This window comes from Pristis pectinata, chromosome 5 (assembly GCF_009764475.1).
Source record: "Pristis pectinata isolate sPriPec2 chromosome 5, sPriPec2.1.pri, whole genome shotgun sequence".
NCBI lineage: Eukaryota > Metazoa > Chordata > Chondrichthyes > Rhinopristiformes > Pristidae > Pristis > Pristis pectinata.
In genome coordinates, this window is record NC_067409.1 from 28,892,221 (window position 1) to 28,908,706 (window position 16,486).

Consider the following 16,486-nt stretch of genomic DNA (forward strand, 5'->3'; position numbering starts at 1 on the left):
CAGAACAGCATTATGGACACTCCAAATCATGTACTTCTACACATCTGCCATTTAGATTTAGGTTGCCAGGTTCTGTATTTCCATGTGCTTCATTGGAATACATGTTTTTCTGCCTATTTGCCACCTTGTTCTTACAGCATTTGACTGTCCTTTGTTTGGAGAAAAACATTTCTGCTGATTTGATTCCTTGTCTATTTTTATACTATTTGACTTTCTATTGTTTCCACAGAAAATCAGAAACACAGAAATACAAGACCATGAACTGCCCCAAAAGATATGACAAGAAACAACACCCAGTATAGATGAAAGATCTTCCTGGATAATGGGATACCCAAGAGCATACAATGCATAAATGGCTTGTTATTGACATTTGTGGTCTGACTGAAAAAACGTAAGGCAATAATGCTTTGCTTATTTTCTGAAAAATCAATATCTTGTTTGAATAAAGAGGCCTGCCGAAGGAATTGATTTAAATTTTCCATGAACACATTTTCCTTGTTTATATCTATGATGCCATTTCCATAAATCCCAATGTAGGCACGAAGCCAGGACTCTGACAGTTCACGATCTACATATGAGAGGTTTTCAAATCTGCCCATAAATGTTTTAATATCACTCCGCAAAGTGGAATTCCAGTAATCAACAGATTCAGTGACAATGACCATGACTCGTGGTCCATACTCTGAGAACAAAAAATCATTTACATCATCATAGAATGGAATCACATATGAATCATCAAAGACCAGATTTCTGAGATCAATTCCTTCTTTAATCTGTAAACAGCCATAAATACTGCCATCTAAATACCCTAAATACAGGAGAACCACAGCTGCCTTTGTCCATCTATTTATAAGTAATGGACCATGATATTCCTTAAAGAAGTAGTAGACTGGATGTTCTGGTTCTGCACCTGATTCTTAATCATAAACCCCACCCACACAACACATTGTATTGAAAGTAGATGCTCCTGGTTTAGAAACTTTTTCAACCTTTCTGAATGTCAGAGCATCGGAGCTGGCAGCGGAGTGAGAGGGAGCAGAATGTTTTGGGCTTTGGCTTAAGGGGCTTCAGCATAAAGGGATGAGGAAAGGTAGGTGACTTGAGCTAAGGAACGGGTATGAGTGCGGTTTCCTGTACTCAATGTCAGATGTGGGTTTCCTGTACTCAATCTCAGATGTCAGTCTCCCTGCCTCTGGGAAGGCTACATCTGGACCTCAAAGCAGGACCTCAAAGGTAGTAATTTCTGGATTACTGGCTGTGCTAAGTGACAGTGGGTATAGGAATAGAATGAGGAGGAGGTTAAATGCGTGGCTGAGGGATTGGAGTAAGGAGCAGGGATTCAGATTTCTGGATCATTGGGGCCTCTTGTGGGGCAGGTATGACCTGTTCAAAGAGGACGGGTTGCACTTGACTCCCAGGGGGACCAATATCCTGGTGGGGAGGTTTGCTAAAGCTACTGGGGAGGGTTTAAACTAGAATTGTTGGAGGGTGGGATCCGAACTGGAGAGACTGGGGAAGAGGTGTTTGGCTCTCAAATAGGGAAAGCTAGTAGTAGGTATGATAGGCAGGTGATAGAGAAGGGACGTGCTCAGACAGGTTTGAGATGTGTCTATTTTAACGCAAGGAGTATTGTGAATAAGACGGATGAGCTTAGAGCTTGGATCAATACTTGGTGCTATGATGCGGTGGCCATTATGGAGACTTGGATGACTCAGGGACTGGAATGGTTGCTTCAAGTGTCAGGTTTTAGATGTTTCAGAAAGGACAGGGAGGGAGGTAAAAGAGGTGGGGGAGTGGCACTGTTGATCAGAGATAGTGTCACGGCTGCGGAAAAGGTGGATATCATGGAGGGACTGTCTACGGAGTCTCTGTGGGTGGAGGTTAGGAACAGGAAAGGGTCAATAACTTTACTGGGTGTTTTTTATAGGCCACCCAATAGTAACAGGGATATTGAAGAGCAGATAGGGAAGCAGTTCCTAGAAAGGTGTGAGAATAACAGATTTGTTGTGATGGGGGATTTTAATTTCCCAAATATCGATTGCCATCTCCAGACAGTGAGGGGTTTAGATGGGGAGGAGTTTGTTAAGTGTGTTCAGGAAGGATTCTTGACACAATATGTAGATAGGCCTACAAGAGGAGAGGTTGTGCTTGATTTGGTATTGGGAAATGAACCTGGTCAGGTGTCAGATCTCTCAATGGGTGAACATTTTGGTGATAGTGATCATAATTCTATCTCCTTTATGTTAGCACTGGTGAGAGATAGGAACAGACAGACTAGAAAGGCATTTACTTGGAGTAAAGGGAATTATGAGGCTCTCAGGCAGGAAATTGGAAGATTAAATTGGGAACAGATGTTCTCAGGGAAAAGTACAGAAGAAATATGGCAAATATTCAGGGGATATTTGTGTAGAGTTCTGCATAGGCACGTTCCAATGAGACAGGGGAGTCACGAGAGGATACAGGAACCGTGGTGTACAAGGGCTATAATAAATCTAGTCAAAAGGAAAAGAAAAGCTTACAAAAGGTATAGAGAGCTAGGCAATGTTAGAGATCTGGAAGAGTATAAGGCTAATAGGAAGGAACTTAAGAAGGAGATTAGAAGAGCCAGAAGGGGGCATGAGAAGGCCTTGGCAGGCAGGATTAAGGAAAACCCCAAGGCATTCTACAGGTATGTGAAGAGCAAGAGGATAAGATGTGAAAGAATAGGACCTATCAAGTGCAGCAGTGGGAAAATGTGTATGGATCCGGAAGAAATGGTGGAGGTACTTAATGAATACTTTACGTCAGTTTTCACTATGGAGAAAGATCTGGGGGATTGTAGTGGGGACTTGCAGTGGGCTGTAAAGCTTGAGCATGTGGATATTAGGGAAGAAGAGGTGCTGAAACTTTTGGAAAGCATCAAGTTGGATAAGTCTCCAGGACTGGATGAGATGTACCCCAAGCTGCTGTGGGAGGCAAGGGAAGAGATTGCGGAGCCTCTGATGATGATTTTTGCATCGTCGATGCAGACGGGAGAGGTTCCGGAAGATTGGAGGGTTGCGGATGTTGTTCCCTTATTCAAGAAAGAGAGTAGGGATAGCCCAGGGAATTATAGACCGATGAGTATCATATCAGTGGTTGGTAAGCTAATGGAGAAGATCCTGAGAGGTGGGCTTTATGAACATTTGGAGAGGTATAATATGATTAGGAACAGTCAGCATGGTTTTGTCAAGGACAGGTCCTGCCTTATTAGCCTGATTGAATTTTTTGAGGATGTGACTAAACACGTCGATGAAAGGAGAGCAGTAAATGTAGTGTATATGGATTTCAACAAAGCGTTTGATAAGGTACCCCATGCAAGGCTTATGGAAAAAGTTAGGAGTCATGGGATCCAAGGGGGCATTGCAGTGTGGATTCAGAACTGGCTGGCCCACAGAAGGCAAAGAGTGGTTGTTGAAGGGTCAGTGGTGTACCTCAGGGATCTGTACTGGGACCCTTGCTCTTTGTGATTTTTATAAACAACCTGGATGAGGAAGTGGAGGGGTGGGTTAGTAAGTTTGCAGATGACAGGAAGGTTGGGGGTGTTGTGGATAGTTTGGAGGGCTGTCAGAGGTTACAGAGGGACATAGATAGGATGCAAAGTTGGGCTGAGAAGTGGCAGATGCAGTTCAACCCAGATAGGTGTGAAGTGGTTCATTTTGGTAGGTCAAATATGATGGCAGAATATAGTCTTAATGGTAGGACTCTTGGCAGTGTGGAGGATCAGAGGGATCTTGGGGTCCGAGTCCATAGGATGCTCAAAGCGGCTGCGCTGGTTGACTCTGTGGTTAAGAAGGCATATGGTGTATTGTCCTTCATCAATCGCGGAATTGAATTTAGGAGCCGAGAGGTATTGTTGCAGCTATATAGGTCCCTGGTCAGACCCCACTTGGAGTACTGTGCTCAGTTCTGGTTGCCTCACTACAGGAAGGATGTGGAAGCCATAGAGAGGGTGCAGAGGAGATTTACTAGGATGCTGTTTGGAATGTGGAGCATGCCTTATGAAAGTAGGTTGAGGGAACTTGGCCTTTTCAACTTGGAGCGACGGAGAATGAGGGGGGACCTGATAGAGGTGTATAAGATGATGAGAGGTATTGATAGGGTAGATAGTCAGAGGCTTTTCCCCAGGGCTGAAATGGTGGCCACAAGAGGACATAGGTTTAAGGTGCTGGGGAGTAGGTATAGAGGAGATGTCAGGGGTAAGTTTTTTACTCAGAGAATGGTGAGTGCATGGAATGGGCTGCCGGCAACGGTGGTGGAGGTGGATACGATAGGGTCTTTTAAGAGGTTGTTGGATAGGTACATGGAGCTGAGAAAAATAGAGGGCTATGGGTAAGCCTAGTAATTCCTAGGGTAGGGACATGTTCGGCACAGCTTTTTGGGCCGAAGGGCCTGAATTGTGCTGTAGTTTTTCTATGTTCTATGTCAGCCAGTGCCTGTTACTGGCTTCTCTTCTCCCATTCAGTGCAAGAACAGCTCCAAAAAATGTAATGTTGTAAATGAAGCAGAACAGAACAGTTGTACCAGTGTAAACACAAAATGATTGCACAGATCGAAAAGGTGTTGCAATGCCAATATAAAAGGCTAAAACATCAGTCAGAGTGGTGATTGTGATGGAAACAGCTGCATCAGCGTATGTCTCTGCCAAACGGTCTTCAACTTTCGCATGAACTTTTGTCTTTTGCCAGCTGGCGAGCATGACAAACATATCGTCCACACCGATACCTGGAGATGTGAGAATATGATGAATTAGTCTGACACTTATTGCCAGTGAATGACCACAAATTAAAGTGAATAAAATCTGACATTGTCAGTTAAATAGCGTATGATGCTTATTGTTAAGATTTCCAATTACATTACAAAGGTTTAAAAGAAACGGGGACCAAAATATTGTAAATAAATGCATACTACAGGAAATAAACTGTTCTTGTGGTACTTTCTTCCCGCTTACAGTACTACTCATCAGCACTATTCCTGATGGGCAAACATAGTGCTGCACTGTAATAGTGAGTAATTGTAATACAGGAATTAGAATATAAAAGGAACCACAATGACTTGGTAATAGCTGGTTACATCTGAAAACTACAAGCCTGCTTGCTAACTGACAACCTGACTCCTGATCCTCACTGTTGTTGAAACCCAGGTCTGGGATGCAGCACCTTGTACTTGTGACTGCTTCATGTTCATCTTTTCTTTTTTCCCTGCACAGAATATGGGCACTGTTGGCATGGTACAGTGTGAAAGTGGTTCAAGAAGGCTCACTCCACCAGCAGCATTTCCTGTGTATGAAAAGAAGTAAAGATGGGCATGGAGAAGACACAAGTACAAAGTGCTACATCCCTGACTTGGGCTTCAACAACACTGAGAATAACATTGAAGATAATCAAGTAAGTGTGTTTATATCATGAATGCAAGATTGTGTCATAAGCTGTAACTAACTTCCATGACAATCCATAATAAGATCGACTGGGTTGTTGGATTGGCAGTGAATAAGGGCAGGAGTTTAAACATGAAAAGAGTTTGAGGGCCTATGAGGGTGTGGTGTGGGGGAGGGGGGGAACTATAGTGTGTTGAGATGGTTGTTGAAGTAATTTTTAGTGAGAGATTGCTCAGATCAGAGGTTGAGCATAAAAAGGAGTCGACTATTTTAGTTAGAAAGTTTTTGGCCTTGGTTCTAGAAAGACAAATTACAGAGAATAGATGTTTAAATTTTAATCATGCTTATAGTGTTGAGGTAAATACACTAACCTTGAACGAGAAACAGTGCATTGGCTGTATAGATGGCAAATTTCATCCCACAAAACAGCAGCAATCCAAATCCTGATAGTACAGCAACTCCAGCTGATATAACTCCCAGAGCAGCAACCCAGACTTTATTCCTCACACAGTCCAACCTGAAGATAATAAGTTTGGTAGTCCTTTATAGGGCAACATTTATTTTATATAATATATTCAATGAAAACATATTGTAAATAAATCTGAAAATAACAAATTTTACCTTATGAAAGATGTGATGGAAAAAAGATAGGAAGAACAATCGAGAACAAAGGAACAATTCTTTTAGCATTTCCTTCAAATTCTTCTTGTCTTGATACTGACATGAAATAAGGTACCTTTAAATCATTGACAATTATTATGTAACTATATAAAGCAATACAGAATTGTTCTGAAGCAGATTTTAACCAATCTACAAAGGTTTTCCAGGATATCATGAAAAAAATTATGTATTAAATCTGTAATTTTGAAGTCATTTGTAACTAATATAAAGTTAATTTCATATTTAAGAGCAAATTTCTTTGAATGCAATATCAATGTACAGAAGTGATGACATATTCACATTGAAAACTGACTGCTTTTTTGATACCGTCACTTTAAACTTTGTTATACACCTGCATAAGATTAATACTAATGAATAACACCCATTGTCTCTACAGTTTAAACAGTAACAGAGTTGAGATACATAGTCAAGTCTTACAAGTCATAATTCAATAACTAGTGAAGAGGATTTGGTGTCAGCATCCAGTATACTGTATTGCTGCTGCCTAGTAGACCACATACTTTATGCTAATTTTGAAGTCTTTATCTGCAAGCACTGTTCCTCAAAAGGATGAAGGCTCTGCCTGTATACCGAAGGAAATGGCAAATTTCATCATCCTTCACTGAGGGGAGATCCCCAGTTATGGGATGTGGGTCTTGTTGTGAACTTTTATTGTTGGAGGACACACAGCAAGCACAGATTGGTAGAGGTGCTTTGTTTTGTGAATGTTAAAGTGTAAGGCCCATCCTATCATATGCTTCAGTGAATGAGTCAGAATCAGAATCAGGTTTATTATCACCATCTTATATGACATGAAATTAGTTGTTTTGCAGCAGCAGTACAGTGCAAAAACATAGAATTACTGTAAGTTACAAAATAAATAAATAGTACAAAAAATAATGAAGTAGTGTTCATGGGTTCATGGACTGTTCAGAAATCTGATGGCAGAGGGGAAAAAGCTATTTCTGAAACGTTGAGTGTGGGTCTTCAGGCTCCTGTACCTCCTTCCCGATGGTAGTAACGAAAAGAGGGCATGTCCTGGATAGTGTAGGTCCTTAGTGATGGACGTTTTTAGAATTTATAGTCAATGATGACTTAGAACCCATGAAAATTAAAAAAAAATTGCAAATGATGGAAATCTAAAACAAAAACTGCTGGAAAAACTCAGCAGGTCAGGCAGCATGTGAGGAAAGAGAAACAGTTAACCTTTCAGGTCTAGAACCTTCATCAGAACTGAGAAAGAGAAACAACTTGTTGTTCTCAAAGTCTCGTCTCAAGATTTCTTTGCTTCAAGCAGGGTTTGCTGACCTTAATTACTATGACATAGAAGGAAGCCATTCAGCCTATTGGGTCTGTGCTTGCTCCTAACAGAGGAACCCCCATTAGCCCTATTTGTCCACTTATTTTCCTATAAGCTATTCACTTTCACATGATCATCAACTCCACCAGTTCCCCTACTACCCACCTACACCAGGGGCAATTTACAGCCAAAAAACCTATCAAAATATCTTTGCGATGTGGGGGAAAACCAGAGCAGCCAGGGCAAACTCCTACAAACACATGGAGAATAAGCAGATAGCACCTGAAGTCAAGATGGAATCTGCTGCAAGGTAGCAGCGCTAACTCGCCTGCGATGCTGCCTCATTCTAAACTTGTTGAAATCATCTGCGCCTGGAACCATTCTAGTAAATCATTTCTGAACATATGATATATTGCAGTTAACCAGTATCCCACCCATACCATATCTGCTGACAATTATTTCTACTCCTTTCACAGTGCAGGATAAATTGTAAACATTTACTACATCAATCCCTCATTGGTTTCAATTCATGCAGCAGACTTACAAAAAAACAGATAAACTATAAAAACTGATCTCAACTCCTTCTGGTTCATCAGTTCCATTGGAAGGATGGAAAGGAAATCTTTGAGCCACAGCAAATTTCTCACTTTCACTTCTTCATTATTTTCTTGTAAATAATAGTCAAGTTTAATCACCTTTGCGGTTACAATGATACTGCTTTTTGGTTTTAATCTTACACCTCCAATAGCTGAACCAATAAAGACATCATTCATTTCTGGATAAGTAAATTCAGCGCTATCCATCAAAATAGGATTGTGTTTTATAAAATTTAAAATTGCACCCGAAAAGCAAGAGCCTGTTCTCCGTGCACAGAGAAGAATAGTTCCACATGACGTCCTTATTGTCAGAAATATTAAGCTGCCTCACTTTTACAACTAGTGATATAATCTCTTTAAATGCATCTGTGGTAAAGATGTTGTTACCTTTCGATACAACAAACATCCCCTCTGCGTAAAGCCTCGATGCGAGGAAGAATTCAGAATCATTGATTGGAAAATGTTCTTTAATAAATTCTCTCTCAGATTTTTCTGGCCCACTAATAGGTATAAATTACTCTTCCAAGTCATTGCTTCAGAAAAAATTGAAAACCTGCACTTAGTCCTGCAGAAATAAGTAGAGGAATTGTGAGGAACCACCAGGGATTTTTACTCACATGATATCCAAGCTTCCTGAAAGCTTTACAGAGGGATTCCTCAATGCAATCTGTCCGCCAACAGGGCATGATGATGGTCAAGTAGAACTCAACGCCTTCAGCTCTTTCTGTAATGACAATGAAAAGGAAGAACAAATATTCTACAGCGTAAAATGCGTGCTTACTGGATTGGTGAACTGTTAAAGTGAAATCGGCAAACAAGAATAATAGGTAACCTCAAGATTAACTTGTAGGTTGAATCAGTAGTAAAGAAGGCAAATGCAACGTTAGCATTCATTTTCAAGACGACTAGAATATAAAAGCAAGATATACTGCTGAGGCTTTATAAGACGTTAGACCACATTTGGAATATTGTGGGCAATTTTGGGCCCTGTATCCAAGGAAGGATGTGCTGGCACTGGAGACCGTCCAGAGCAGGTTCACAAGAATGATCCCAGGAATGAAAGACTTAACATATGAGGAGCGTTTGATGTCCCTGGGCCTATACTCAAGTTCAGAAAGATAAGGGGGGATCTCATTGAAACCTACCGGATCTGAAAGGCCTGGATAGAGTGGACTTGGAGAGGATGTTTCCATTAGTAGGAGAGTCTAGGATTCCAGGGTACAGCCAAGAATAAAGTGACATCCCTTTAAAACTGAGATCAGGAGGAATTTCTTCAGCCAGGTGGTGAATCTTTGGAATAGGGCTGTGGCAACAAATTCCACAGGGTGTCATTAGGTATATTTAAGGCAAAGGTTGATAGGTTCTTGATTGGTAAGGGGGGGGGGGGGGTTAAGGGTTATGGGGAGGAGAATGGGGTTGAAAAAAAATCAGCCATATTTGAATGGCCTAATTATGATCCTACTGCTCCTATACCACTTCTTATGGTGACCACTTCTGTGTGCAATTTGCATGCAGCAATTGACCATAGATTGCTGGTTGCTGTGGAAACTGTTTCTAACCTATTCTGTTAGAGTCACTTTGACCTTCCCTTTTGTTATGCCAGCAACTCAGCTTGAAAAATTAAGCCATCCTCTATGACTCCCCTTTGAGTATTTGTATAAGTGACATCAAAAGGTGAACAGGACATTCTAGCACAGGGATATAGAGTTTCAGGAACGGTAGAGTTTCAGGAACAATGCCAGAATACGATGTGGTTCAAATTAAACATTAAGGACTGAATTATCACTTCTCGGAAAGCTGGGAGCACACAAGTAATTATATATGTCAAATTGTCAAGATTCCATTGTTTGACTCAAACAGTATACAGTCTTTCCTTATCTACGTCAATTCTGTTATTGAATAACTTTGGTGGAATCTGGAAACCCTAAACTAACACCGATCATTGGGGTTGGGAAAAGCATGTGGGAATGTTTCTGGGAGTTGTTTTATTTGGTGAAAGAGGGAAAGTCAAATATGGGCTTCATCGGATGGCCTGGCTGAAAGCTGAGTGAATCCCACAGTGTATCCCCAGCACTGTGTGCAGCAATGTGCACTGCCCTTCTGACACTGGATGCATCTTCCCTTCCCATTCCTCTTCTTCCTCCCAAACTATTTTGCTGCATGTGCAACACCCAGGATGAGTCTTCCTGAAGACATACTACCTGCCATGAGCAAATGAGCAGACCTGAGCTGTTGAAACCAACTAACAAAGTTAGCATAAAGCTTTCTCCAAAGTTTACTAGGGAAAGAACCAACAAAGTTCCCACAAAGAAAACTATTTGCAGAGCCACTCAAGCAGCAACTATAAAGCAGCAGGATTAATTGTTTAAACTGCCAAACCCTCAACCCCCCAACATAATGATATTCTGTTCCTAATATCACTGGCAGGTTTCAGGGACCCCAGGAAATCCATGTTCCCACAGTTGAATTCAAAACCTGCAGCTCAACTCACTCCTTTTCAACATACTGTATATGAATTAGCAAGTCGATAGGGTAGTAAAGAAGGTTGCCTTTATTATGCTTGCCTTTATTAGTCGAGGCATTGAGTTCAAGAGTCAGGAAGTTATGTTGCAATTTTATAAAGCTCTGGTTAGGCCACATCTAGAGTATTGCATTCAATTTTAGTCACATTTTTATTGGATGTGGAGAGTATGGAGAGAGTTCAGAAGAGGACAGATCTGATAGAAGTTTATAAAATTATGAGAGGCATAGATAGAGTAGACAGCCAGAATCTTTTTAAGATTTAAGATCTCTTTATTAGTCACATGTACATCGAAACACACGGTGAAGTGCATCTTTTACATAGAGTGTTCTGAGGGCAGTCCACAAGTGTCGCCATGCTTCCGGTGCCAACATAGCATGCCCACAACTTCCTAACCCACTGGAATGTGGGAGGAAAAATGGTGCATCCGGAGGAAACTCACACAGACATGGGGAGAACGTACAAACTCCTTACAGACAGCGGCCAGAATTGAACCTGGATCGCTGGCGCTGTAATAGCATTACGCTAACTGCTACACTACCGTGTCTGCTCCTTCCGAGGGTAGAAATGTCTAATACTAGAGGGCAGGAATTTAAGGTGAGAGGGGGAAGGTTCAAAGAAGATGTGTGGGGCAAGAGTGGTGGGTGCCTGGAATGTACTGCCGGGGTAGTGGTGGAGGTAGGTAGAGGCATTTAAGAGGCTCTTAGATAGGCACATGAATATGCAGAGAATGGAGGGACATTGTGTCGGCAGAAGAGTTTAGAGTAATTAGGTGTCATTAGCTTAATTAGTCTGGCTCAACATCATGGGCTGAAGGGCCTGTTCCTGTGCTGCACTGTTCTATGTTCCAGCAAATAGCCACTTTTCTCTCTAGAGCAGCTTCTTGATTATAGATGATAAAGTTTAAATCTGGAGGTACACAGGTTCATGCCAGATGTTTGACCACCATCCATTTTTGTGAATTTAATCCTCAACCTATGCCACAAAATGTATCCCTGCTCAATCTTCAGGAATATTAAACTTCAAGGTACTGAAATATAAAAGCCGCATTTTTGCTGATGTGATTCATACTTAGATTTGGAATACCAAGACCTGGGATCCTGCTCTCATCACCTTCACTGCAAAATCTGTTTCCTCATTCATTGGCCATTGCATATCGTTAACTGAACACCATGCCTCTCCCAGGGGTAAGAAACACAATGAAGCAATTCCACTCCAATGTGTTGCTTTATGATTCTTCTATGGAATATCTCCTCACTCCCCAAAACCTCTCTACCATTTATAAGGTACATGTCAGGAAAATGAAGAAAAATTCCCTAGTCCCTTCCCCACCCCTCTGCTCTCTGTACACTCCCCCTTCCTCCCCTCTTCCCTTCTCCCTTCATTGCCTACACCTAAACCTAGCAATAAACTCTAGCAATAAAGAGTTGATTCCTTGGATTCTAAATAGGGCAATTGTGCAATGTTTTTCAAACCTGTTTCAGTGAATGCAACTGAGTAGCATATATTTATAAAAAGTAAGCTCAAATCTTTACAGAATCTCTAATATATTTTAGCATACAATAACAGCTTTTTGGGATAAGATATGCCTTATCAAAAGTTTCCCAGGAATAGCAATAAAATCAATTCATATTCACAGCACAGTAGTGTAGTGGCTAGCGTAACGCTTTACAGTGCCAGCAACCCGGGTTCAATCCCGGCTGCTGTCTGTAAGGAGTTTGTAAGTTCTCCCTGTGTCTGCGTGGGTTTCCTCCGGGTGCTCTGGTTTCTTCCCACATTCCAAAGACGTATAGGTTAGGAAGTTGTGGGCATGCTATGTTGGCACCGGAAGTGTGGCGACACTTGTGGGCTGTCCCCAGAACACTCTACGCAAAAGCTGCATTTCACTGTGTGTTTCGATGTACATGTGACTAATAAAGATATCTTTTCTTTGTGCTCCCTTGTAATTTGTTGAAGGGTAGAGCTCGTATCAGATGTAATTCAATAGCTACTTCAGTAACTCTTATGATCTATTCCTTATGTTCTATCGCCTAATCCCATGTTTAATTTGTGGAAAATAATATTAACTTGATTTAATATTATTTAACTTCACTGAACTGAGCTTCATTGTTTCTTGATCTAAAAGTGCTGCATAAAGGTACTGCTTTGTAGACTATTCATCTGCCTATTTCTACCTTCGCCAAGGGATCCCACTATGCAAGCTTCTGTGGACTACCCTTGGGTTTAAATAGCCATTAGCTTGCAGACCTTTGTCCTGCCCAGTAATATTTAAACTTGCTGTCCCTGTGAGTTTAGGAAAAAGCCAATTACAGGCTGATTGGGCAGATTGGAGCCCTGCTACAACCCTGGTGGTGGATCACATGAATTTTGGAGTTTGCAAAGAGAGGCATAACATGTGAAACAAACCTGCCAAACTTTCCTAAAATGAATCAGGTTAATGCAAGTAACCAAACTGTGTTCATCTTGTTTCTAAATAAAATTAAAATTGGTCTCCTTAATTTTCTTCCATTTTTTCCTTTGGAAATGTTACCTTTCTTAACTCACCTCTTAATAATATGGATTTCCCACTTCTCAGATGCATAACTTGCTTGACTTGAACTTTCCAGCACAAAAATAGAGACTGCACACAAGGCTTCCATTTATAACTGCTGGTTTAAATCTCTGTGGCCTTGTCAACAGGATTACATTTGGATTATATCTCTGGATGTTTTATTCTCCCTCTTTCTTTTAACTAAGTCCAGCCCTCAAAACAATTTTATCAGCTGGCTTTACATCTCCAGCCTGGCGTTCAACTTCACAATTTTCTGCCTCTTCTCAAGAATCTGGCACGGAAAGTGCAACCTCAGAGTATCCGAAAAATCGAAAATTTGCTGATGCTGGAAATCTGAAACAAAAGCATAAAATGCTGGAAACACTCAGCAGGTCAGGCAGCATTTGTGGAAAGTGAAAAAGAGTTAATGTTTCAAATTGAAGACCTTGAATGAGCCTACCTGGCTTCAAATTGATTTCTTGTCTTTCATTGTAACTTAACTAAAATTTGTCTTTTATTTATTCATTACTGATTGGTTATTTTATTTGTAATTAATTCCAATCACCAGTTTCAGCCTCCACTTGTTGATCTAGTAATTTATCGGCACTTATTTCAAAGATTGTAATTGCCTGGTGACAACCAATTGTTAAGGATCTTCACACGAAAATACAGGTTAGAGAACTTTAGTCACACATTAAAGAATTTAATGTAAGACTAAAATTGATGAAACTACATTGATTTATTTGACAGATTTTTTTCCCCGGTAGGTTGATGTTAAAATTATTATTTATTAATTCCAAATAAACTCATCTCCAAACTCCCAGACCTATGACTTGGCACCTCCCTCTGCAACTGGATCCTTGACTTTCTGAACAGATCACAATCAGTAAGGATAGGCAGCAGCACCTCCATCTTGATTATCCTCAACACTTGTGCCCCACAAGGCTGCGTCCTCAGCCCCTTACTTTACTCCGTATACACTCAGAATTGTGTGGCAAGATTCTGCTCGAAATCCATTTACAACCTTACAGATGACATCACCGTAGTGGGCCAGATCTCAAACAATGATGAGACAGAGAACAGGAAGAAGGTAGAGAACCAAGTGGCATGGTGTCAAGACAACAATCTATCCCTCAATGTCAGCAAAACAAAAGAACTGGTCATTGATTTCAGGAAGTAGGAGGGGTACATGTATCAATATATCATATATCAATACATATGTATCAATGGTGCTGAGGTCGAGAGGGTCGAGAGCTTCAAGTTCCTGGGAGTGAACATCACCAACAGTCTGAACTAGTCAAATCACGTAGATACCACGGTCAAGAAAGCTCACCAGCACCTCTACTTTCTCAGGAGGCTAAAGAAATTTGGTTTGTCCCCTTTGACTCTCACCAACTTTTACTGCTGCACCATAGAAAGCATCCTATCTGAATGTATCACGGCTTGGCACGGCAACTGCTCTGCCCAGGACCGCAAGAAACTGCAGAGAGTTGTGGACACAGCCCAGCGCATTATGGACACCAGCCTCCCCTCCTTGGACTCTGTCCTTACCACTTGTTGTCTTGGTGAAGCAGCCAGCATAATCAAAGACCCCACCCACCAGGGACACTCTCTCTTCTCTCCTCTTCCATCAGGTAGAAGATACAGGAGCCTGAAGGCATGTACCGCCAGACTTAAGGACAGCTTCTACCCCACTGTGATAAGACTATTGAACAGTTCCCTTATACAATGAGATGGACTATGACCTCACGATCTACCTTGTTGTGACCTCCCACCTTATTGCACTACAATTTCTCTGTAGCTGTGACACTTTACTCTGTACTGTTATTGTTTTTACCTGTACTACATCAATGCACTCTGTACTGACTCAATGTAACTGCACTGTGTAATGAATTGACCTGTACGATCGGTTTGTAAGACAAGCTTTTCACTGTACCTCGGTACAAGTGACAATAATAAACCAATACCAATACCAATGGTGCTGAGGTGGAGATGGCTGAGTGCTTCAAGTTCCTAGGTGTAATTATTACCAACAACTTGTCCTGATCCAACCACATAAACACCATGGCCAAAACACTGAAGAATGCTTAATCTCTCAATCTACATCATCATGGCCCTTGTACTTTATTTGTCTACCGGCATTGCATTTTCTCTGTAAATGTAACACTACATAGAGGTGTACAAAATGATAAGAGACACAGATCAAGTGGAAAGTCAGAGACTTTTTCCCAGGGTAGAAATGGCTAACATGAGGGGACATAATTTTAAGGTGACTGGAGAAAGGTATAAGGGGGACGTTAGAGGTAGGTTTTTTACACAGAAAGTGGTGGGTGTGTGGAACGCACTGCCAGCAGAAGTTGTGGGGGCAGATACATTATGGACATTTGAGCCTCTTAGATAGCCACATGAAAGATAGAAATATGGAGGGCTATGCGGGAGGGAAGGATTAGATAGATCTTAGAGCAGGATAAAATGTCGGCACAACATCGTGGGCCAAAGGGCCTGTACTGTGCTGTAATGTTCTATGTTCTATGTCAAATTCTGCATTCTGTTATTATTTTCCTTTTGTACTACCTCAATGTACTTATGTGTAGAAACATCTGTCTAGATGGCATGCAAACAAAAGCTTCACACTGTATCTCGGTACATGTGACAATAATGCATTGATGGTATAGTGATGAGCATAGCCACCTTCCAAGCAGTTGACTTGGGTTTGATTCCTGGCCATTGTAGTTGTAGCATTTTTCTCAATGTCAGCAAAACAAAAGAGCTGGTCATTAACTTCAGGAAGGGGGTGATGCACACGCTCCTGTTTTCATCAATGGTGCTGAGGTTGAGAGGGTTGAAAGCTTCAAGTTCCTAGGAGTGAACATCATCAATTGTCTGTCCTGGTCCAACCACTTGGATGCCATGGCCAAGAAAGCTCACCAACACCTTTACTTCCTCAGGAAGCTAAAGAAATTTGGCATTTTGCCTTTGACCATCACCAACTTTTATAGATGCACCATAGAAAGCATCCTATTTGGATGCATCACAGCTTGGTATAGCAACTGCTCTGCTCGTGACCACAAGAAACTGCAGTGTTGGGACACAACTCAGCACATCACAGAAACCAGCCTTCCCTCTACGGACTCTCTCTACACTTCTTGCTGCCTCGGTAAAGCAACCAAAGAACCTACTCACCCCAGACACTCTCTCTTCTCCCCCATCCCATTGGGGAAAAGATACAAAAGCCTGAAACTACATAGCAGCAGGCTCGAGAACATCTTCTATCCTGCTGTTATAAGACTATTGAACAGTCCCTAGTATGATAGAATGTACTCTTGACCTCACAATCTACCTCGTTATGGTCTTGCAACTTATTGTCTGCCTGCACTGCACTTCCTCTGTAACTGTAACACTTCATTCTGCATTCTGTTATTTTCCCTTGTACTACCTCAATGCATTGTTGTAATGAAATGATCTGTATGGATGGCATGCAAAA

General features: G+C 41.4%; 1 pseudogene; it reads right to left on the minus strand.

Moving 5' to 3' along the window:
• Positions 1–360: 360 nt before the first annotated feature.
• LOC127570521 (patched domain-containing protein 3-like) lies at positions 361–13,111 on the minus strand (annotated as a pseudogene).
• Positions 13,112–16,486: the final 3,375 nt, after the last annotated feature.